The 27,375-nt window shown below is 25.9% G+C and overlaps 1 non-coding gene across 1 annotated transcript; it reads left to right on the top strand.

The window, feature by feature from the left end:
• Window positions 1–7,436: 7,436 nt before the first annotated feature.
• Window positions 7,437–7,509, top strand: TRNAR-ACG (transfer RNA arginine (anticodon ACG)). Its single transcript has one exon. It is a non-coding gene; the product is annotated as a tRNA-Arg (tRNA).
• Window positions 7,510–27,375: the final 19,866 nt, after the last annotated feature.

Here is a 27,375-nt window from a genome sequence, read left to right on the forward strand (position 1 = left end):
TATCAGAAAAAAAAATAATAAAATTGACTTATATGTGTGTTACTAGGTTAGAATTTTTGAATACAGTTTGTCATCATTACAAAAAATTATCGAAATTTAAAAAAATTATAATAATGACCATAATTAAATTTTATGATTTAAAATAAAAACAACAAAAAATGTATAATATTAATAATATGTATAATATAATATAATAATTATGTATATCAATAATCAACATAATGTGGCGTATAAAACAATCATTTTTAACCACACCTAAGCTTATGGGAAGGAAAATGAATATTTACAAAATGTTTAACCTTTTCAAATACATGATAATTTTATTGAAATACTTTTTTTGGGCCTAGTGCAGTTCGACTACTACCTGCTTTTTACCCGAGTGCAGTTTGATTATTACCTTTTTTAAACCCAAGTGTAATTGACTAAAATAAGTGCAATTCAACCATACCCGACTCATGATACCTATCTTCATTTCTAGTAAATTTATAGCCGAATAGGTACCTACATTATTTGTAATCAATATTTTTAAAAATAAATTTGAAAATCATATTTGACTTGCATAAAATGGAAAGTTACTAGTTGTAATTATTTTACAATTTTATAGCATAACATTGCCCTATAGAAACAAGGTTAGGTTAGGTTAGGTATGGCTGGTATTAAATATTTTGGGAGGAAACATTGAAATTGGTTTTTATACCCTTAAGTTTGTCTCATTCTTTTGAAATGTGATCAATAATTATTATGAAAATATTATTAGGTTAATTTGTATAGATACAATTATAAAATTATCTAATAATTTACTATAAAAATATTAATGATACACTACAATATATAGTAACGAGGCATTGTAACTACACAATAAATAAAAATAATTTATATTGATTATAATGATGATATCTTCAGTTCCACTCCGTAGGTTCAAAATTCAATACTTTCTAATATTTATTTAATCAATTAGGCATAATACCTATGTTTTAATTTAATATTGATTTTTTAACTGTACGATAGAACAAATACTCGAATAATGTATTACCTAGTTGCTTTTAGAGTAGGATCGATCATGGTCAGTAGTATACTTGTATAACTAGATTTTGAAAAATATTTTCTTTAGAGTAGACCAGTAGACGATTAGAAAGTATAATTTTATAATATATTATGTACATTATACATATTATTTATTTACTGTTCTTTGAAATTCAAAATAACTATTAACAATAAATTTAGTTAGGTATAGATCCGCTTATTGATATATTGGTGTGACAGTATGCTGAAGATATAAAAATAAATTATATAAGCTAGTAACTTTAGAGAACACAAATAAAATCTGATTAAAAAATAATGTAACGTTTTACAGGTTACAACCGGTTCATGCTTTGTATAAATATCTAATATGAAAAACAAAATGTAAAACAGACATACCGGTAAATTTGGTCATGCTGTGACAGGAGAGAGGACGAAAGTATAAAAATCAAATATCGTAGGCTGTAAGAAATTATGTCTATAGTATCTAGGTATACGGTTAAAAATTTGATATTCTACTAAAAAAATATATATATATTTATATACTTATTTAGTATATTATTTTTTACAAGCTTATAAATTACTATTATTATTTTATAATTTAAAGGAACACGGTTTTACAATATATTATTACTATTAATTATTATTAATGCACATCTTAACTAATGTGGACATACCTACCTAAAATGGAAAAATAAATTTAATTTATCGGCCTTTTGCTTCTTAAGAATGGAATAAAAGTAAAACGTTGCCTGGTATATATAACATATTAATTTTGATTCTGGTAACATTAAAATTAATTATATTTGAAATGTTAAACTGAAAAATTTGACACTTTCGTATTATTAAATTGCAAAATATTAAGTATTTTGATTTTAAAAACTAAAAATCAAGTTCATTTTTTATCGAAATGCTTATTGTATAATATATGTACAACAGTAGATTACGCATACGTAGGACGTAGGTACTATGTAGTATGTGCAATGTAATACAAATAAATACTGATACAGAACATAATTTGTACCAACTAATAATAAAATATTTATTGTTTATGGTAAGTGGTAACATGATTAATTTAAGTCTCAAAAAATCTATAAAAGTCTATATTATTATGTATAGCTACATCTATCGTGTTGTCAGGCTACAACACAAGTACTATACCTATTGTCTTACTGTTACACCTCTGTTTACGACTTTTGGATTTTGGCGGTATAATATGAATGTCCAAAAATCTTAAATTTTATTATACTCTAATGTGCTTGTTATCTGAAAGTCTCTCAAGCTACTTTAATCATATATGCATGCTCTTTCGTTTCCTTTTACCGATATCAATTTACTGAATCATAACAGTGTACATCGTTGTCCGTATAATGCTATTCTCATCATATCGATCACATTATAGTTGAATGGAATTAATAATTATATATAGGTATAGCCGTACATCCGTATAGGTGAGCTTACTAAAATATATGTACCTACTAAAAGAGTGTTTTTCTAATACATTTAAACATTTTTACTGGAGATATTTAAAATAAAAACTACATTTTATAAATTATCGGAGTAGTTCGAGGCACGGTCAATAGTGGCTGAGGTAGTCAAGTTAAGTTTTGATATTTTAATTCATACAGATTCGGATTTGAAAGAAATACTTACTTGTCTAGTTTTATTTGTTGTACAATCACTGATTGAGTAAACACGGTTTCCCTTTTACGTATATAACTACACAAGTATACACCTACAACAATAAACATTTCATATTAATTCTATTACCTAAGTATTAGTCATGAAAGGTTTTGCCTATTATACTTTTAGGTACTTAAATAGTTAAAGATTTGTATTGTAATATATTATATTGAAATAAAAACAGTAATAAATAATAAAACAATTTAACGCGTAAGCATTTATATTTTAAGTATCGGCTAATATTTCTATAAATTAAAACATGATATGGCTAGATCGAAAATTAATGATACGGTTTTGTTAAGTATATAGTCAATGATTTTAACTAGATATATACCAATTTTTTTTTAACCTGGTACATATTATACCTACGTGGATTGGTTTATTTATAGATGATTAGATCACCTATATAATAAACAGTGCTTAGGAGTCAACTTAGACTATAAGTTATTGTAGTCTGTAACGAAATTAATTTTTTTTTAACTGTAATTTTAGTAAACTGAATGGTAATTAAATTAAATGTTAATGAAAATACTTTATACGGAGGTAATTTAAGGTACTTTTTGTAACTTAATTACTTGTTACTTATTTTTTTTAAATATACATATTATATAAGAACTAAGAACCAATTGATAATAGATGTAAAAATACTATATACATTGTACATTTTTTAATTAGAAATTCGGAAAATGTATAATTTTTAATTTTAATTTTAAAAATAACTAATACGGAATAATGTGTTCAGAAATAAGGGGACAGGAGCGTATCATGTTTGAAGGAGTAATGTTTAGGCAATTCATATAACATATACATTTGGGCTATGTCTATGTGTAGTAAATTAATATTATTGTGTGTGTTTCCGTCGTTTCCGACTACTTCTTAAATATTTATTGGATTCTATTGTTCTTAAATATGTATTATTATACATTTTCATTACTCATTAATCATTAGTAATGGACCTGGGTTTATGCATTTTTTTTTTAGGAAGTTGCAGGCAATGCTTTTCAAGTACATAATCCGGTTCATATGTGATATATCAGAGAATTTAAAACTTTTATTTTGAATTTTTAGTATTTTGGTATGCATTCTTATTAATCTTAATTGGTAATTCAAAATATTAACTCAATAAAAAACTTTGTTCTTACGTTTATCCGTTTATCATTGTCGAAGTCCTATTTATGATTACCTATATACGACGATAACGCTTTTATCTATAAATGCAATTAACATTTAATTAGTCAGTTGGTGCAACATCGTAATGGCGTTTATTTCGTAGGTTTCTCTCGAAAAAAATATTGGATGACTTTTTAAGGTCATCATTGCGTTTAAAATACATTTTTTAAAATTATTTTGAATAGTTCATTTACATTTATAGGGGTTGATAGCCCTGGCCTTAATAATTATTAAGCTCCAGAAATATTTTTGAATATAAAATGTAATTTTAGGTAGGTACTTGTATTTAAATTAAATATATATCATTTTGATGAAGTCATTTAATTAATTCAAAAGTAATGTAGCTTGACCTGCAAATAAGTAATACCAATTATTTTGACTTCTTTTGAAGTGAGTATTTATAGACATTTTAAAAATTTTATTTTTATATTTTAATTTTTTCTATTAGGAGGACGCTATACAACCATTTGTCTCATTTGTCTTACAAATGCATAGCATGGCAATTTCATCTTGTGTGTGTACCTAGACCTACACAATAATTTTTCAAAATAGTGCATCAATTTTTAACTTCAGTAGCTTTACTGGTTGGAAAGTGAATCTAGTTGGTGCTTTGGGGAGGTCGAATTTGGAAATTCACAGTAGTTTTCAATAGCACCGAAAAAAATCAAAAAAAAAAAATTAAGGAAAACTGGGAATTTTTACGCAGTATCAATTTTTATAAAAATCGATTTTAGATAATGTTGTAACTCTAAAAAAAATTACCGTAGATAGTACGCATTGAATTTTCACTGAATATATTTTATATTTATACTGACATTTTCTATACATGATAAGGCTTTTAAAATATTTCAAATCTTTTAAAATTATTTATAGAAATTTGAAATTTTTAATCTTTTTAGTTTTTTTTAAAAACATGACAGTAAAATTTTATTCACTGTGTAAAAAGGCTTTAAAATTTAATACAGGAATTCTAGTATATTGTTATAATTATAGTTAAAAAATATTAAAAATACATAACCATAATTTTTTTTTATAAACATTTAAAGTTTAAATTTTGATAAAATGTATTTAATTGAAAATTTAAAAATTCTTCGGTTGTTAAAAATGTATAAAACGCTTAACTTTTATAGCTAAGGATTGAAAATTTAAAACAAGGTTCCACATAAGTAAGTAATTTTGAGGCAAAAAAATCTAAAAACTATATACAACCGCAGTTTTTTTAATAATTATTTTAAGTTCAAATTTGGGTAAAATTACATATTAAATAACCAAGAATAACAATTTTAGGTACCTATATTATTGTAGTTTAAAAATATCATTCATGGGTACCTAAAATTTCTAGAGTACACTTTATGTTCTATTTGTAGTAGTTAATGTCATTAAAGACTTATATTAATACTTTATAACAAATTGTTTATACCATTATATCAATATACCAATATACTTACTATGAACGACTGAGTGAGTCTAGTGCATAATCTGATTTGATAAATTTGGAATTTATATTATAGGTACCTACCTACTCACATTTTTTTTTTTTTTTTATTGAAATAATAGCAATATAACAAACATAGTATAAAAGTATAAAATATCCTAGACTGACAATCCGTCTCTGCTCAGAATCATTTTTCGTATACAATGATATGATACCATTGAATTATTTGAATTCAAATGTAATGTCATCCATCACAGTAACCCACTTGTACAGTTGTACACTATTAATTGTACAGCAGAGTGACATATATACTTATTTTAGATTCTGAGCGGAGCGATGAATGTATTGATTTTACCGTGATGTGTGTTTTTTTTTTTTTGTGAATCTAGTTGGTACTTTGAGAGGTCAAAAGTAAAAAATTCTTAATACTTTTCTAAATATTCGAGAAAAACAAACTAAAAATTAAGGGAAAAACGGGACATTTTACGCACACTCATTTTTCGACAAAATCGATTTTGGTTTTTGATGTAACTTTAAAACGAATGACCATAGATACATGAAATTTTTACCGAATGTTTATATAAGTATATTCTATCCATCATGCAATTCTCAAAAAATTTCGACTTAAGTTGAACTATTCATAGGCATTTTAAATTTTCGATCATTATTAGTTTTTTTTAAATTAATATCAATAAAAATTTATTTGTTAGGCAGAAAAGCTTGAAAATTTAAGAAAAAGCCTCTCAACATATTGTTACGATAGCAGTTGAAAAATAAAAAAAATTCATAGTCACAATTTTTATTTATAAGCATTCAAAGTTTGAATTTTGACAAAATACGTAAAAATCACGAAAATTCACAAATTATTTTAAGCTAGAAATTCATAAAAAATTTTCTTTTTAAATCTAAGATTTCAAAATTTAATACAAGATTCCTTATAAGTTTTTCAATCTTTATCACCAATAAAAATTCCACCGGAAATTCAAATTAAATTTTTATGAGCATTTGAAATTTAAATTTTTACAACATTGGATTTTCACTTTAAGCGATTTTCTTATTTTGGTATAACTCTAAAACAAATGACCGCAGATACTTGAAATTTTGACTGAGTGTTTATAAAGGCATTTTATATATTTGATAAAATTTTCAAAATATTTAGATTTGTTTTGAGCTGTTTACTGACATTTTAATTTTTCAATTTTTTTAGTTTTTTTTTCTATAAATATCGATAAAAATTTATTTGTTCGGTAGAAAAGCTTGAAAATTTAATACAAGGCTTAATTCTAACACATTGTAACAATAGCAATTAAAAAATATTAAAAATTCGTAGGCACGATTTTTTTTATAAGCATTTAAAGTTGAAATTTTGACTAAATACGTAAAAATTACGGCAATGTTCAAATTGTCTTAGATAGAAATTCATAAAAGTTTTTCTTTTTAATTCTAAGATTTGAAAATTTAATACAAGGCTCCTAACATATTTTTACAAGAGCAGTTGCAAAATAAAAGGAATACATAGAAACGATTTTTATTTATAAGCATTTAAAGTTCAAATTTTGACAACATATTATGTAAAAATCACGAAAATTCTTAAATTATTTTATGCTAGAAATTCATAATTAATTTTCCTTTTATATCTAAGAATTTTAAATTGTTTATAAGGCTCCTAATATATTTTTAAAATAGCAGGTGAAATATAAAAGAAATATATTGGCACAATTTTTTTTTACAAGCATTCAAAGTTTGAATTTTAACAGCATATGTAAAAATCACGAAAATCACGAAAATTCGCAAATTATTTTAAACTAGAAATTATTAAAAAATTTCTTTTTAAATCTAAGATTTGAAAATTTTTAATAATCTATAATAATATATTACCCACTTGTAACCTACTGTACAGCAGAGCGACATCCACGACTTACCTGCCTTTTTTTTTATGTTATTGTTGCTTGTAACTTAAAAAAAAAAAATTTTCAAAAATAAAATTATACATAGATATCTAGAACCTGGTAGATTTATTATACTATCTTATATCTAGTCTTATACCAAAATTTAATTTATTTTTTAAGAAAATAATTATCATTGTATAACGGCTTATATAATATAAAAATGTTAATTGCAAACAACTGGCCTTGTGGCGCAACGGATAACGCGTCTGACTACGGATCAGAAGATTCCAGGTTCGAATCCTGGCAAGGTCGAATATTTTTTTCTACACATTTTCAACATTTTAAATGATTTTCTATTTAATTTTTATCCATTAAACATTTTATATATTGATGGTAAATCGATTCTATCAGCATTTAATTTTTAAACTGTTGCATTACTGTGGTTATTGTGTTTGTGAACAATATTGCATAATAGGTGTATACTATATAAACCAGCTACCAGCGCAGTTTTTATAATAATAAATGAATAATATAATTCTCCCATAGGCCATAATATGTTTTAATTCAAAAAGTTAAAATGTTTAAAGGTAGAAAAAATTGATGAGTCGATGCCCTAATATAAACCTTTATATACCTTAAATACAGTAAAAACGCGTTAATGACATAAAACACACACAAATAATATCTTAAAAATAAAATATTATGTTAAAGACTTAAAATTATTTAAACACCTTGTCTAAACATTTTACCTTAAAAAATAACAAATATACAGTGCCAATTTTTGTTCTCGGAAGTCAGAAATATTCACTCCAAAACACCTTAATAATAAACCCTATAGGATCGCCCCTATTGTCCGGATGTAACTTGGCACAACCGTTACAACCACGGGTACGATTTGACGTTTTAAATTTAAATGAATAACATAATAATATTAGTTTTAATTTTATGTTAGTTAATAAGTGCAATTAAATAATAATAATTTGTAAGAACTAATCGAGGCTTCAGACATAGAGATAGCAACTGGTTTTTCATGTTCACGCTATCTCCGCTGCTTATATATGACAATACCAATTATTTTTGTTCTGCTGTATGCTATAAATGCAGTTATGTGTGTACCTACATAATAACATAAAAATCAACATACGATTTTTTAATAAAATTACAGATTACAATATAATAACGAGTTACGACTGACGAGTCAACCTAAGCATCAAGCTCCAGTCTTGATTTTGAATACCTGGCCACCGCAGGGTTATTATTATCATTTAAATTATTGTGTCTTAAATTATTTTAGTTATACTTTTAATTAAAACTTAAAATGCCTGTATAGAGAAATAGGATCTCATTTCTTACCCGGCCATAATTTTGCATTATTATAATAATTATTACCTAATACCTATAGGTACCTATTACTAAAGGAAATATTAACAAAGCAATAGGCAATATTATTATTATTATTTATTAATATTCAAAAACAAAAACACATATTTTTGGTACTTTTATAATTTAAATATTGATCTATTATATATAATAAATACATTTTCGTCTTCACATTCTAATAGCTAGATTTCTGAGAAATGAATGTGTGAATAAGTATCCTAATTGTATAATAATCAACCGAATACCTAATTAATAAATAAACGAATTCCTGCAATAGCTCCCTTAAATACCTACCTACATAAATAATAAAAATAATTATAATTGAAGAATATTAATTCATAGTACATTTTGTTTATTTTGAACTACCGACATCTATCGATTTTTAGTAAGTTGTATACGGAAAATACAACGCAAGATGTCTCTGTTGTTAATAAAACTGCTATTGCCAGTGTAAGCTTGTAACTTTCGTTGTCTTAACACTATGTATTATTTACTGTTAATAATTGGATTATTGTTTATTGATATTATAATCAAATTAAAATTATTCATCGTGAGAAATTGCTTAAATTAATACACATCACTTTCTTTTACCGAATACAACGATAAACGTATATTTGTTGTATTACACTATTACCGTACGGCGTACATCAAAATGTTATTCAGTTTATCTAATTATCTAGGTAGGTACTAGGTAGGTAGGTATACGATATTAAACACCTACCTATTTAATAGAATAAAATATTGGCGATAATTTAATATTTGTAGCTTTTTTGTTTTTTTATCATGTTATCTTATTTAGCAATAAAAACTAAAACTCTTTCATTTACTGACACATTTTCAAAATTGAATTATGTCATCAACCTATTATAATAAAGTTCAAAATATTCAATTATCTTTAGCGTTTGCAATCGGATTTATATTTTTCCTTTTAGGAAATAGGAGCAAAGTGTTATTTTAAGACATTATAGTATAACAAAAAATAAAATAAGAATACAGTCAGATGATAGTAGACGTGCTTGCTCATATTATAGTCATTAATGTTATGCTTTAGTATCTCCGTATTAGTTTAGATGTATTGGGCCAAAAAGTTAAGGTATGTGTATTCCTATAATCACAGATCATAAACTAGATCTTAAAATAATGAGGTACTTCAGCCCTAGCTTTTTTATAATAAGTAAATTAAGTTAAGGTTAAGAGGGCTCTGCCATCCCCCACAAAACATGTTAAATTAATTGTTGATAAATGTTTTATTTTATTATTTTAGTGTATCGTGTGTATCGTGTGTATAATTATAAGAATCATTGAAAAGTGGAATGAGGTGGTATAAATTTCAAATTGTCAAAATATATTATTTTAGTTGCAAATTCAAGTTTTTAATTTTCTTGAAATATAATTGAAAATTTAAGAATTTACATGAGACACGTAGATAATAATATACTAGTCATTAGTCATTACAGTTTAATCCACCGCTCAGTACCTATTGTCAATTTTTTTCTTCATATTTTCTTTATTTAGAACATTGGATAAAAACTCTTTCAATAGATAAAATAGACAGCTTATAGAATAGATTTATTACCTTGTATAGAAGTATAAATTTTTCGACGCATAGCTGAAAATGTACATTCACTAGATGTGAAACTTGTTGGAATAAAAAGAAAAAACAGATGATTTTTGAATATTATTCTTTAGCCGTTTTAAATTTCCTTGATTGTTGTTAATCTTTTTTAATAATTTATTATCTAACAAACATTTTTGATTTTAATTGAATTATATATTTTGTATTTATAAAAATTACCAAAATAGAAATTTCTATTTAGTATGAAAGTATGACCTTAACATAAACCATAGAGTATTAAAGAAAATTTAAGAAGATAAAAACGTTATTCAACTATTCAAAACACTTTGAAAAGTATGTTATCATATTATTATTGCGATTGTTCTTAACACTATATTTGCCTATTCGCAATCCATGTTATTTAATAAGTTAGCAAGATAAAGCTAAACGCAATAATTAATTTTCAACACCCGAAATAATTTTTTTGTTTAATTTGTGGTTCGTGTAACTATTTTTATTGAATATAGAATAAATATTTTCTTGGAATTGTTTTTACACTGCACAAAGTAACAGTTTTCATTGCACATTACTTTTTTCACTACATAAACGTGTCTTACTGCGCACTAGAAAAACCTTGCAATATTGTATGATAATACCTAATAAAAATAATAATAATAATAAAATTCCCAGATGTTAGTAAAAAAATAAAACGATATTTTAAATTAAAAATTATAAATACCTACTGTTGATGGAAGAAATTATGACATAGGGGTCTAAAATAAAAAAATAGGGGGCTTAGCCCTCCGCCCCACTAGTTATACATATGTCTATAACCACTGTTAGGACTTATCTAGATAGTTATTTGTTTATCTTTTATCTTATCTAGATAAATAAATACAAGTTATCTACGTATTTATTTTAACTAAAAATTTCACTTATAGATAAATTCACAATATAAATTTGTTGGTGAAAATTAGGTAGATCTGTTCGAAAATATTTAATTTTAATCTCATCATTTCAGGCACAACTTGTAAGTAAAATAACATAGGTACAGGGCTAAAGATATATGACGTTATTGTGAAAAGACTATGAATTATTCTTATTTAGTATTTATTAACATTCTGTGTTCGCTTATAAATTAATATGAAATATACTAATTAATTTAAATAAGTAGGTATACCTAGTATATACCAATATTGCTGTTATTTCCCAGAATTGTATAAATATAATTAAAATACGAATTATAATCACTACAAAGCAAAATGTCATAGATTATAATATTATTTATTGAGAAATAAAGATAAACCTGTAGCCGTTTATTTTTTTCGTATTCGCTATCGGCTATACGATCATTTGAAATTATTAATTAATATAAATATTAAATAATAATATTTATGATGATTGACAACTGATATGATATGTATGGAGTTAATGATTGGTGATACACAAAATATCATAAATGAAGACAAAAATAAACGTTTATAAATTTATAAATGCATGTTCTTGCATCTTACATAACGGTATACATATTTTTTTTAATTAGTTATTTTAATTTCTATAAATTATATTCTGTAATATTTATCTAGATAAAATATTTTATCTTTTTATTAAATGGATTTGATTTATTTATCTTTTATCTGTATTTAAGATAAAATTTAGTTTTGTTATCTTTATCTTTATCCAGATGATTTTTTAATTATCTGTTCCTTACACCATCTATAAATGTTACTCATCTTTGAGCGACATGATAACTGTAAAAGTGGCTCTTTAAGTAAGTATAACTTTAGTGAAAAGGTGTATTTATGAAGAGGGAGGCCCAATTTCACTTCATGAAAACTGTTTTTGAAGTAGTCAATGATGATGCTTCGATAGATATTCGATATATATACTTTTGTTATTATTGTTTTTTTAAACAATAATACTGTATAATTTAATGTAAACCTTATGGCTTATATATGTAAATATTACTATATGTGTTGTACACTGATATTACATTGAAATACGTACTGACTGACGTTAAGTTAAAGTTAAATATTTATATTATTCAAAAAGGTAAATAATAAGAATTATTGATTAAAACAGATAATAATATAAAAATCTCAAAAAGAGAACGGTGAAATAGCGAGCAAGGCGTTTAATAAATAAATAAAATATAAAACTAGACACAAATAATCTGTCTTCAGGTGTTGTGACTTTGTGAGTGATGAGTGAAAGATTTGAGTGCAATAAAATAGGTATTGATTTTATTGCAGAGACGTAATTTTTAAGTTTTGTACATACCAACACCTTTTTTTTTTTTTTTTTTGCTGTATAATTTAGCCTTTTATGGGACGAACATTTGGCACAGGTGATATTTTTCTTACTTTTTAGAGGTCGTTTGAGAAGTAGTAGTTTTGTAGAAAATGAATCGTATAATACCATTCAGAAAAACCTAAAAAAAAAAACAACAGACTTTTACTGTAAATGTACAATTACTTAATTGTTCTTCGCATTTAAATTTAAAAAAATAATATACATTACACTTTTAAGAAAGTGTATATCATTTTATACGAGATTAACTATATTTTCTATTCATATATCTAAATGCAATACCAAACTCTCATCTAAAAAAAAAATAAAATAATAATTAATCAATAGTTATTCCTCTGCGATACATATTTTGTTTTAAGTAGAGTTGTTTATTAAAACTTATGACATATGTGAATACAAAACGTGTTAAATAATATTGATACAAAAACTACAAAACAGTTCTTAATTCAAAATGATATTAGTTATGTTATCTAATATCTATACTATATAAAATGTTTTGGTAGTCTAAAATCTACTATAAGTATGTCAATAAATCTATATTATTTTCATAGATCATTAGAATATATTTTAGTATCAATACGTCATAGTATCGAAATATAATCATCCTATGTATAGAATTATGAGATATTTAGTCAAATTAATCACTCCTGAAGAATCACGTCTTTTGATTTAAATTTTTAGCGTTTATTACTTATTAAATGCAAATATATGAACAATGAATATAAATATAAATAATCATTCTCTGTTTGAAAGTCAGGAGGTATTATTTAATTTGTATTATTTAAGCCTTATCAACAAGTGATAACCATGTTGTTTTGGGTTCTGCAAAACTAATCATAAATATGCTCAGTGTACTCATGATACCCTGGTCGAATGAGAGCACAAAACGACTGACTGAAAAGCATCAATGCGTGAAACTTTTATCTGAATTAAACTAAAACAAATATTATAGCCATAATTTAACTTTATTATCTAGATTTTGTTGAGTTGATTAACTACACACATTACTCGTACCAAACAATAGTATTAAATATAAAAAATGTAGTAATTCAGTCTTCACTTTAATTATTACGCGATAAATAATTAAATATATATTTAGAATCAGAGTTCTAATTCTATTGACATTTTTTCGGATTTTATTGAAAAAAAAATTTAGATTATTTCTCAATAATTAAATAATCCATATTTTTAATGTTAAATTCATATGATTTTACTATACTACGCTTGCTATTAATTTTGAAACAATATACCAAAAATTTAGATAGACAAAAAAAAAAGGTATTATTTAAGGGGATCGCATAACACGTATTTTTCTTACGTTTTAGAATCCTTTAACAAAATAATTAGGCTTTCTAGGAAGTCGATTGTCGATTTTCAATTTTAAAGGACCATACAATTTAGACATTTTTTTTAAAAATCTCATGAAATAATTGCTTTACATTTTTATTTATTTTGCGCTGTATATCAAAAAAGTGGTTCCTACTGAACATAGTCTAGGAGCTTACGAATTCAACCCCCTTTTCGAAATTACAATCGAATTTCAGGAAGTACCTATGTTTAATTTATTACCGCTTTTGGTGGTTTTTATAGGCGATGCATAGAAAAATATATTTAGTTTTTCTCGATTTATTGACATGAGCGTGCTCGTGCAAAAGTAACATTCACGGGTGGCTCGCCGCTGCCGAACGTATCTACGCACACTAATGATAATTTACTTCGCACACAACCACACTCCGTAACGAGTATAAGACATTGAATTGCCTATACACGACCTCTTATTAAATCACCTCCACCAATCCCTTTAAATATTAAATTTTTTTTTCAATTTAAAAAATAGGAAATATTTTTTGTTTGTAACCTTTCCAACACCATAAGTAAAACGAATAATTTTTTCAGAGAAAAAATATTTTAATTCATATTATAGGTACAGTGTATTATATAATAATAATAATAAAAAAATATCTACACAGCTAAACATAAGGATGAAGGTATACCAATGTAGTGGGAACACTCAGAAAATTATATTAGAGGTGAAAAAAAATAATATATTATACATATTTTATTTATCAAAATGAGGGCAGAGGGATACATTTTAACGGGAGATTTAAAGTAATATTTATACGTATTCATATGTACACAGATATTAGGTACTAAACGAATAAGTTTTAATCCAATTATTGTTAGAATTTTAAAAACCCTCTTAAATACCGTGAAATACATTTAAAATTTGTTTCAATTTTTGGTGATTGGTGTTTGGTTTATGATCAATTCACAACTATTTATGGTTTTATAATAGCATCTATAATAATCAATGACAACCATGTATTATATTTTTTTAATAAAAATTAATTAATTACTAAACAAAACAAAATAAAATACATATTTGGGTCTAATTTTGATAACCAACAATGGTTTATAAACAAATGAATTTTAGACTTGTATTACTTACTTACCATTCATTTACAATTTCTATGATAAACAGCTAGGTCATCGAGCATATAGTTAAATATTGAATAGATTAATAATATTTAGTATAGCTGTAGTACAAATATGCATTAGGTATAATCTTTTGAAAATTGCTTTTTCACATTATCTAAGCCACATAGTATATTAGAATTGGCATATAGATATTGAGCGATGTGACGAATGTATTTTCAATAATAATGATGACAAAAATAATTAAAAACACAGCAAAACATAGGTAAAAGTCACAAAATAATATATGGAAAAAACCTTTGCTTCAACAAGCTTACTTGATAATTTGTTTAAAAAATGATAAAAAAATTGTCTCTGGTTTTTAAATAATAATAATAAATAGCTTTTTATAGGTTAAAAAAAATATTGACTTAAAAAAATGTTTAATATGATAAATAAAAATAATTTGAGCTTATATTAAAATATAATACATTTTTTAAATCACCCGGGTTATAATGTACATTTTATAGATACTATATACATACCCTATACGAGTATGTAATTGTGCAATTTACATTATACACACATAATATTAGCTATTATTTGATGACAGTTACAGTGTTACTATATAGTCTATACTGAGTTATATAAATTCTAGAGAAATGTAAACGGTATTGCTGGGTTTAATTACTTTTGAATAGCACAACAACGATCCCTTTCTGATTGTTGGGTCAAGAAAGGTCTTTTGGAAGACAGACGAAAACGACTTTGATGAAACCGTACATCACAGTCTCGCTGCAGCCCTGCAGGCCTGTAATGCGAATGACGTGACTGGGATTTGATAAGAAATAACACCTAGAGCTCGTACCTCCCCTTCAAGTTTTTCCAAACCTCCGATTCCACAGATTCGGGCCGTCTGCCCGAAAAGGACTACTGATTGATTACAAATGTACTTTGACCCGACGTTTTCACGGCAACCGGCGATGTCCTTACACGCTCATCTCCATTTACACCATCCCTTGAAAATTATTTCCCGGATGACCTCTCCCGCTGGTCGAAACAGCACTTGCAATCCAGCACAATGCAATCCAACATCACAATGGAAGCAGTTTATACGTGCAGAGAGATCTTTCTACGGCTGTCTGCGACGTTTTCTGACCATCCATCAAATTGATGTCATTAACTTAATATTGGTCATCCGTAATCTGGTGCCGCATAATGCGAACTAATTTATCACTCCTTGAACGCCCGGAAACGAGTCTGTCTTGTTTACCCATACACCAAAACAATTGGAATTGGAAATATTCCTATAGTGTTCTTTAAGCGTTCGGTGACAACGAGTGAAATGTAGAGTACGACACGCACATCAGCACCAGTAGCAGTAGACCGGAGAATTTATTATAAAATACAGCTTTTAAGATTATTACCTAGTAAAATTATTGTGGCCATGTTTCGTCGTTCAGAAATTTTATATTTCTTACATAATATATTTTCATAACCTAGATTTTACTAATTTTTTTAAAAACTCACACCCAATGTAAAAATTTTGATTTAAATTGACTTTTATATGATCAATATTCTATATAATTTTATATGTTCTTGATTACCTATACATATTTATAAAATACATAATTGTTCATATTCTTCAAATATCTGCTTTAGAAATCAATCAAAAAATTGCGACTCTGGATTATTGTTAGCTGGTTTTTCGATTGTATTTCACTGACTGTTAATAGAACTTAACTGACGTTTAAAAATATCTCCAAGTTAAACTGTTTATAGAATGACAGTTATCTTAACTTGTTGTGTTAACCATAATCAGTTAAACTATTATCACTAAAATCTCTCCTGGTTATCTTAATAACTCAAATGAAATATTATTTGTTATGCCTTAGATGTATATTATTATATGATACTATATAAAATAAAAATACTACGTCTTACTAAAAATATTAAAGTATATGTACTTGAGCATCAACAAAATAATTTTTTTTACTTCGCTGATTAAATATTGTTTGACAAAATTGGAAATTCAAACGTAAATATCAATTTTTCTTTAAATGACAGAAAAATCGTAGAAAGTTAAAACATTTCACTAATATTTATGCGACCATTTTCTATACACGGTGAAATGTTTAAATAATTAAGACTTATGTTGAAAGGATATGAACGTACCATTTGTTTTCTCTCTCTGATAGCACACGCAACATAATAACAAGTACCTATATGTTTAGCAATCCTGTATTATTACTTATAATATAATTAGATTAAATTCATTTATAATCAAAATTTAAGCTAAAACATTACAGCGTCCCTATGTTGACTTTTTACGATATTCATATTTTCATACAATTTAATAGTATTTTTAAATTGTTTATAACTTAATTAAAATTAAAATAGCATAAAATAGCAAACGTAGTGACACAAGTAATGTTCTTAACTGAATGTTTTATAATATATAAATTCATTATATAATAAAAAAATAAAAAAATAAAACAAGTTTGAAGTAGTGTCAATGGACGCACCCTTCAGTCAAGCCTCCAAACCTGGTAAAAAAATCCCATATTTACTTATTGTTTTATTATGTTACAGATTGTAAATATATTTATATTATAAAATAAAAAATAAAAAAATCATTATTAAAAGTAATAATAATACAGGGTTGGTTCTGCTTAACGTAAATTTGATATGTTACACGTAGCTCAGAGAGAGAAAACCAATAGTGCGCTGACATTGTCATAAGGTATTTATAGTTTATACCAAGAATCTTTTCATACCATTTTAATATTCTATATGGTCCATTAATAATGACTTAAAATAATTATATATTCTATATTTTTGTTTAAATCAAAATCAAAAATCAATTCAACAATTAATTTCATGTAATTATAAAAAGAGGGAAGGTTGATAATGACGGTCGTAAATGTTCAATCTTTATAGTTTACTTTTAAACTGAACATAGAAAATTTTTTAACAATAAACTATTATTAGTACATTTTAGGTATTTTGACGAATTTTCTTAAAATTCAGACCTTGCACTTATATACTTTATAACGTGTATAAAAAAATATTGTGACTGTATTTTCGATGCATTGTATTTGTAATACGAATAACTAATTATAAGAAACCTTTTATTCAATTCCCATGGTTTTTGACCAAGTGAACATTTTTTATCGATACTTCGATACTTATATGAAAAAAATTAATAGTTAAAAAGTTGTTAAATATCTATAATTTGAACATTTTATAATGTATAGATAATGCTTGAACAGATATTTGTGGTTTAATTTTCTGGTATCCACGATTATTTGTGTTAGATTTACCCCTAAAAAAATAAAATCGAATTTGTCAGTTTTGTGTAAATTATTCCAGTTTTTCCTAACTTTTAATTTTTTTTCTGCTTATGTCAAAAAGTACGTGGAACTTTTTAATTTCGACCAATCATCATATCAATTACATTCAGTTTGCCACCACAATCCACTCTCAACATAAAAAATTGAAGCACTTTGACAAATATTCAGATGTCGGACAGAAAAAAAGAACATGCATCATTGTAAAATCATTGAAGGTCAAAATCAATAATACAAAACGTATACCGTTAACTATCCTTGTAAATAGATTCTGATGATAATAATAATATTATCTTGGTGAGGTCGATTTGGGTGCCTACACACACTTTGGGCTTTTTTCCACTTTAGTTTGATGTTATATATTTACTGTATATTATAGTATTATTAGTAATAGTACATACTATTATTGCACATGAATATTAAATCAAGTTAAGAAACTGTTAGTATTTTATGATTACGTATTAATTACAACTATATCTACTAGTTAGCAAAATAGTTAATTGAATACAACTATAATTATAATATTTTAAACACATTACATAAAGTCAAAAACATTTCGATATTTTATTTCCGTTGGAAATGTCGCTGGGACGTGTGTAGTTGGCACAGCAAGAGAACAGTAAATAAATAGTCGTTAAGTTAGTAGCAACTGTGTAAATATTGTGCAAGATTGGTGGCTACCAAAATATTCATTACGAGTTATGACGTTTTGTATAATTTCCTCGTTGATTCCAATTTCCTCCAATAACCGCCCTAATCCACTGATTTGCGTGGAGTGAGAGATAATTGGATATTAGTGATATTACGGTACTATATTTAGGTTGAATGTAAGAGGTGGATAGAAGCAATACTTAAATTTCCGGTTTACTGTAAATAATTCGATTTCTTTAAGTTGGTAGGTAAGTTATGGTAAACGTTTCAATGTTAAGTTAGAATGATAAAGGATGTACATTTGAGAATATCATAAATAACATTATGGTCAACATTTCATCAAATAATTTTTTTATGTTTAAATTAAAAAAATCAAATTAAAATTATTATCAAGTTTAGGTTAGGCCCAATTGCACACTATTTTAATGAAATATTATTATTGGTTAAATTTTAATATTATGTGAACATAATTATTACCTGTATAAGTTTTTGTTCTAACTTATAAGAAAAAATCGTGGCTAAATATTTAAATATTTATTTTCTGTCGTTTATCATATAATAATAACCGTTAAAAATTACCTAACCAATGACTTAAAGGGAAATAATTATGAGAAGGATCCCAACTTTCACAGCTGAATTTTAATTTTTTTAATTACCTAATGTAAGTACATATTTTAATGATAAGTTATTTCTGAAACATTTAATCAAAAACAACAATTTTTACTCTAAACTTGAACAGAACATAATCCAACCACATTTCTACTTTAGTTGTCAAGTGTTGATTATCACAATGAGTTGACTTTTTACGTACAGTTATTTATTTTTTTTAATTAAACAAAACATGAGTATAAACACATAATCATCTGCACAACGGTCATAAAAATAAATATACATATATATGATATTAATTTTTAAACACAAAATTATTGAAAATAGGTTCTATTTAAGTATTATTGTACTAATAAATATTTTTAGGTAAAGAAGAAAAGGAAAGTGATTAAGTGAAAACTATGTTTTTTCTATGCACATTTTTTCTAAAATATTTTTTATTATGATAAATACTTACAGTACCAATGATTTAGTATTATAAATGAAAAATAAAGTTTTTTGTGCGAATTCTAAGTATAGACTAACTCGTCCGCATTACTTAGGCCATATAACCTACATACCTAGCAGTGGCGTAGACATGATTTCTGAAAGGGGAGGGGATCAAAAAAAAAAAAAACGACAACTAAATAGGAGGTGAAAATTGGAAAATCCCCCACCCTCTCAAAATTTTTTTCTAAGGTACCTAGTTTAATGTTTATGGTATTCATATTTAGTATGATTATTTAAAGTCTAATAAAATTAATAAAAAATAAATTTTAAATATTTATAATATTGAAAAATTCAAAATGTGTAAACATAACTTTATAGACATACGTCATACATATTATATATATAATATACTGTATATTTTTGTCTCTATAAATAATAAGATAAGCTATAATAAAGCATAATCGTAGTCGTCAATCGTCATCGACCATTTTGACTAAATAAATATTACTGTTTACTTTGCTAATTTGCTATAAATAAACGAAAATAAAATTATAATGGTATTCAGTAATCAGTATATTGAAAAACTGTCAAAATTAAATAGCTCGATAAATCACAATTCACAATATGAAAAAATATTACATTATAGTGTATACTACATAATGTAAACGAAAACAAAAAATAAAGCTAATGGGGGGGATCTGGCCCCACCTTGTCTATGCCACTGATACCTAGTACCTATACAATAAAAATATAATGGAAGTATACATACATATTAAATGGAAACATACAAATCTGGAGTATAAATCATAAGTATTATATTTGAAAAAAATCTTGCTAAGGATGGAAAACTATTGCAGTAACGTATAATCAATCGTCTTAATATTCGTAGTTTCGTATTTTGTAGTATTATTGTTGTACTGTAAAGTCATTACTTCATTAGTTAATTATATACCTATATTGATATTTAAGATATTTAATTAAACTTCATACGTTCGAATGTTAATAATTTGCCCGCAATGTATGTGTGTTTAATATCCGCGTAAATTGACACATTCAAAAGATATTAGGTACCGCATGAGCAAAGTTTTCTATCACGAGGTAATAATAACATTACTAACTAAATGCATCTGAGTAACTAACGACAGTAGACCCCTCAGGTGTGACGTTAATTCATAATTCAGACTTCGAGGGTAATGAATGTTGGTTAACTTTGGGATGAAAGTGATACGCGGACGTTTATACGAAAGTCGTTGCGGTCCGTTCGTTAAATTTCCACAATTTGTATAAGCTTTTGAAACAGCTTGTTGTACTTGTAGAAGGTACTTTGCAGTTTGCTTATACTGTGCTTTGAAATATCCAAAAACTTATTTATGTGCTTATCTAAATTAATGCCATGTTAATATTATTTTAATTTTTTATGAGAGTTGTTGTCACTTGTAGATTTGAGATCTTCAATTGATTTTATGTCTGTAATGTTAGCAATACAAAGTAATAAGTGGTAAAGTTGATCATGGAAAATTAAAATTAATCAATTAATAATAATATCTTCTTTTCAGATCACGCATTTTTAGAAAGGTATGAATGATATAATGCCTTACATGTTTTGTGTATTAATTATAATTTATGAAAAAATATATTCTAATGAAATTTTAATTTTAAAGCTTGTAATAATTATAAATACCTTTGTTATATTATTTTAAATACGGTCCATTGCATAAATATTAAAATATTTTGACATACATTTTCTCATAAATTACGTAAAAAAATGTAACGATAATAAACTCGAAAATTCGAATAATTTGCTTATTAAATATTTGAATAATAATATTGATGTTGTTTGATTTGCTCTAAATTTATATTATCAATTTTTCGATTTCTTATGAGAATATTTCCATATACCTGTTTATTTTAAAAAATCAACAATTTCATGAAAAAAAAATATGGGCGAGTTTGAGTTTAATTGATTAAATAATTTTTTCAAGACGCTTTAAGTGGGTTGTAAGCGATTGGATTTTCTTAGAATTTTGTCAAATAAGCTGGCGAAAAATAAACATACTTCTAAGTTCTAGTTATTAAATTTTAATTTGGAAAATTACACAAATCGTTAGCTTCTTTTCTGTTTTTTAGGAAAAAACTTTTTATTTTATATCTCGTCGACCCTTTGACTAAGCTACATAATCTATTCAAAATATCGAAAATTATTTTTAAAAATTACAATTGTACTACTAGAGTCTAGAAGTATGTTCATTTTCACCAGCTCGTTGTCATTATTCATTGTCGCGTTAGTACAAAAATATTATTTAGTGACTTCGATGACGTCTTGTCCATGCGCATACGTTTTCTATGGAACATAGTTCGCCACGACCGCTCACACATTGAACCACACTCACACTAATAATAATTTACGACTAATATAAGGATTTTGGACAGTAACGGCAAGATTAAAAATTGACTAAATTTCCCCTTGAACTAAGAGCCGCCTAATAAAATTGCATTATTTTAGTGTAATACAAAGTGTATATTTATATATTATAGCAGAAAAGATAAATACTGTCAATAATAAAACAATAAAACATAAATATACATAAAAAATATCGAATTAATGCTTTGTTTATGTAGCATATATAACCTACCGTGTGTTCAACTTTTAAGGTAACAGGAAATATTTCGAACGCATGACCTTGAATTTGATTCGGGTTTTTTTTTTACAGAATACAGGACATATAAATACATATTTTTTTGATAAATTTAAATTTTTAACTTTTTTTTATCTGCGCATATCAATTGCCATTTTTATGACGGTCGAAAGTTTTAAATCAGTTAATTCGTAAATATCGCATTTTTCAACGCTCTATCTTAATATTACACATTTATAGGTATTATTATAACAATTTATTTTTATTAAAACAACGATGTCTATTTATTATTACATAGAATTTTTTTTTTTTTTTTATTGGTCATGAAATTTATACAATTTCTGCTTCGACTACTAGGTCATTAGCATATCACTATAAACATAAATATATTATAATATTATTATTATATTACATATATGTAGTCATTTGTATCTTATATCACTAATGTATTTTTTTTAATTGTTATTTATTTTCTAAATGTTAAAAAAAATAATGTTATTAACAGTAAGTTAAGATGACATTCGTCAGTAAAACTTTATGAATAAAAAAAAGAAAAAAATAATAAACATAAATTAATTATACTTATAATAAGGAACAGAGCAAAGAAATAAGAGAAAAAACAAAAAATAAAATAAAATAAAAAGTACAAGAGAAATAATTAGAATTAATTTGTTCGGTATTTTATACATTGAAAGGTTGGCTAAAGACATAGAATTTATAAAAAAAAATATTATTATAATTTGTTCGTTAAAAAATGCGATATTTACAAATTAATTGATTTAAAACTTTCGACCTTCATAAAAATGGTAATTTTGAAGATATCAACAAACTGTAAAGATCAAAGTTACTCAAAAAATATAGAGCAATCCAAATCCAGTGTCAAAAATAATGATTCCTATTTAAGAAATTTTTATTTTACTGCGCATGCGCAGATAAAAAAAGTTAAAAATTTAAATTTATCAAAAAAATATGTATTTATATGTCCTGTATCCTGTAAAAAAACCTGAATCAAATTCAAGGTCATGTGTTCGAAATATTTCCTGTTACCTTTAAAATTGAACACACGGTATAATATATATATCTAAATACATACTATAATATACATTTACTCTGGCTGCTTTTAAAAACAAATAATAAATAAATGTAGGCATATAAATTTACTTAAATAGTTAAATTCGTTAGTTTGAAAAATGTTTTGTTTTCGTATAATCATATTATTTTGAATATTTTAGATTGGAATCCATTCCATTCTAATTGCACTTTTTTACTTAAATTTTACCTTTTGAATTTAGGGAACCTGATAGAGTACATACAAAAAATTAAGTTTGTTACAACGTCCTTTGTAAAGTGAATTGAATAAAATTCGTACCATTTTTAGAATATCTCGGCGTGTGTATGACTCTCAAACCCGATGTTGGGGTTACTGAAATGATAAACGATTGTCAATTTGAATGAAGACCAAAAAAAAGGACCCAGACAAAAGACAGAACCTTTTGTTGTTTAATTTTACGCGAAGGAAACAACCACCAAGGGAATAAAACGGTGTGTGTCACTATCAAACGAGTTATTCACAGTACAATTTCGAAGGGGTGTATTACAAGGAATTTTTTTTAAAGTATACTTTGTGCAAACCATACGGAAGAATGATTGTCACCAAATATGAAAGGAAATAGGTTTTATATTATTTTAAACTAGGTATATTTAAACAAAAACAATTAAATTATACAAAAAAGTTGTTAATAATCGTTGAAAATTCACAGACAGTGTAATGTAATACGCAAATATACACCTAATTTATGTTTAAAAAAAAGAAACTTATAGGTACAATGGAATAGATGAATATAAAACTGATACGTCACGACATTGATGATCAAATCGATTTGTATGTGGTAGGTAGTATAGGTACTATGAACTACTAATATTTACTATAATAATATATTAATAGGTATATTCTTCATATCGTGATTGTTGATAACACATGTTTCTTTATATTCTATATTATTATCGTTATAATAGTAGGTTAACAATATACCATGAACTTCCTGTATATTTGTTTAATTTGAAAACTTATTAATAAAATATTAATTTGTGTACATTTTTGAATTTATTATAAATAAATAACAATTTATATAATGTGTGTGTCATAGTAAAAAAAATATAGGTTTACACGCTGGAAGTTTATGAGAACTGCAGATCAATACGAATTGAACGTGATCGTGCGTATTTACGCGTTTCAAATGATGTACTATTTTGAATATATATGCGAGTGAGTAAGGTTATAATGTCGTTGTCAGCTTTTTGTGGTTGCAGACTGATTGCATCCCATTATTCAGCTGTATATATGCATATTATGTATAATATAATATGTGCCCTCGTCGTCAAAATATTGAGACCTTATTATACGACGGTTTTTTTTAATCTTTTCTAGGGGGCATGGTATCTTTTGGATTTTATCGGCGTAAGTTGAAAAGAAGACATTGCCGCGACCCTACAGTAATAATATTGAATGCATTTTGTACGCGCGGCATTGTCGTAGTAGTCTTACGTCGTCCGAACATAGCTGCTGTGTATAGGAACCCTTCCCGTCGAGCTCATACGTACGATTTATAACACCGCCGTCACTTTTGATTGCGAAACAAAATTAACTCGTAGGACGTGGCCATATGCCGGCCCAGTAGGGAACGTCACGAAAAAAAAAATAATAACAACTCGATATAAATCTAAAAATCTCGTAGAACGGCCCAACAATAGGGTAGATATATGCGTACTTGGTAGCTTGTATATCAGCTAGTCTTATAGTGCAAGGGAAACTTCAATTAAGCCTAACCCTAAAATATAAGAGGGTAGCAGAAATGCATTTTAGTGGGTCCATAATATGAACCCACATATTATTAATAAACCATGTCTAAGTAAAAATATTATTTCCGAGTGTCACACATTTTTAACAAGTTTATTAGGTACCTACCACGTGATACGCCGTAGACTACGGGTCTGTTTCATCTACATAATTTTAGCACCTCCAGTGTTTGGCCTCTAGTTGCGCCTATGCCCGTAGTTACTGGTCTAACAAAAATTGTATCTAAATTGTCATTAAAAAACACACAATAACAATCGCATAGAACTAAACATAACTCGTAGTATATGGTTTTGTATTAAATTGCATAGCTACCAAAACCATACGAATTAGAATAGATAACTTTTGGTTAACTTTATGTTTGGGAAAATAAGAAATAATGAACTGTGATTGTGAACCTGTAAACCTAATATAAATATCAACCATTCTTTGATACTTAATTTCACATAATAATATAAATGTAGGCTGTTGTGGCTCGGTGTTTGGCCTCAGGCCCTAACGTAGTATTCTGAGGTCAAGTATTATCGGCCGGTGTCATAAGTTCTCAAATAGGTGACGAGTGAGTGAGTGATTACTCAGGTTTTTAGTGACAAATTTTCGTCACATATATTATACGTGTTCTAACCAACCATGCCTCCTCATCAGTAAATAAATAACCTAGACTATAATGATCTCAGATGTTGAAGCAATAATTCAATAAAAAAAAAAAATAAGAATAAGAATAATAAGGGTATTAATATACAGGATATAAAAGAATTTAAAATACCTACCATAATTTTAAATTATAGGTATATTCGTATATTATATTATTAACTTGAAGATTATTAAAATATTTTCATAATAAATTATGCATACTTATCATATAATATAATGTTATTAGTTATTACTTAATTGTTTGGTATAAAAAAATATCTTTATTGCAAATTATTAGTCTTAGCTAGGTTACTTCAATTTGGTAATCTCTGTTGTTCTTGTAATAGTTCAAATGGTTTCTCAAAAACAAGTTGAATTTAATATTTATAGTTAAATTGAGATTTTAATTTTATTATTGTTACTTGTAAGTGATAGCTTTTGAACTATTGAAATTTAAAAAAAAAATGTGTTAGTAAAAGAAAATGATTAATAATAGTTTACACTCTTCGTCGATGCTCTAATTCCCGGAAGACTTCCACCCTTCTCAACAAATTATCTCACGTACCGTCGCACTGTCATTACTCATTATGATAAATAAGTTTACTAAGAAGTTCTTCAATATTCCCTTCACTGTTATTTACAAATTCATAAAATGTAAATAATTCACTCTGGTGAATTCACTCTAGTCCATATGAGTGACAAAAAATATTGTTTATTTCTTACCTACATATTTGACTGGAATATATGAAAATCCGACAAAATCATAAGTCATAATACTTATTATAATATGGTTTGTTTGAAATTAATAATTGGTTCTACATTCTAAAAATATGAAGTTTCGTTTTACTAGATGGTAAATAAGGGATTCTTTAAGAATGAAAATATTGGATTTAACATTTTACGAAACATATCAAGTAATTAAATTATTAATAAAATATGTGTTTTGTATATTTATTATTATTGTTACATAATATGCATAATATTGTACGTGTTGACTGTTGGTACATATTAATCACAGTATAAATTGTACACAAATGTATAACTTAAATGTTTTTGTTGTTGATACAAATAAAGAGAAAGTGGTACTGAGTTTTCTTTATAAGAATATAGGCAGATATATTTGTATTTTGTTTTATATTATATTACTGAAAACTTGAATTTTAATAGGTATAAAAATGATATTGAAATGCAGTACTTAAAGTTGAAATAGTTTACATTACGAATATTAAAAAGTTTTAAGTTAAACGTCATGCGCTAATCGAATAATACTTATAAGTCACATACCTTCAATAATTACTTATAGTATACCTAAAAATAATGATTACTAATACAACATAAATCATAAACAATTATTTG

The sequence above is a fragment of the Diuraphis noxia genome, unplaced genomic scaffold (genome assembly GCF_037042655.1).
Source record: "Diuraphis noxia isolate RWA-SAM2 unplaced genomic scaffold, SU_Dnox_SAM2 contig0001, whole genome shotgun sequence".
Classification (NCBI taxonomy): Eukaryota; Metazoa; Arthropoda; class Insecta; order Hemiptera; family Aphididae; genus Diuraphis; species Diuraphis noxia.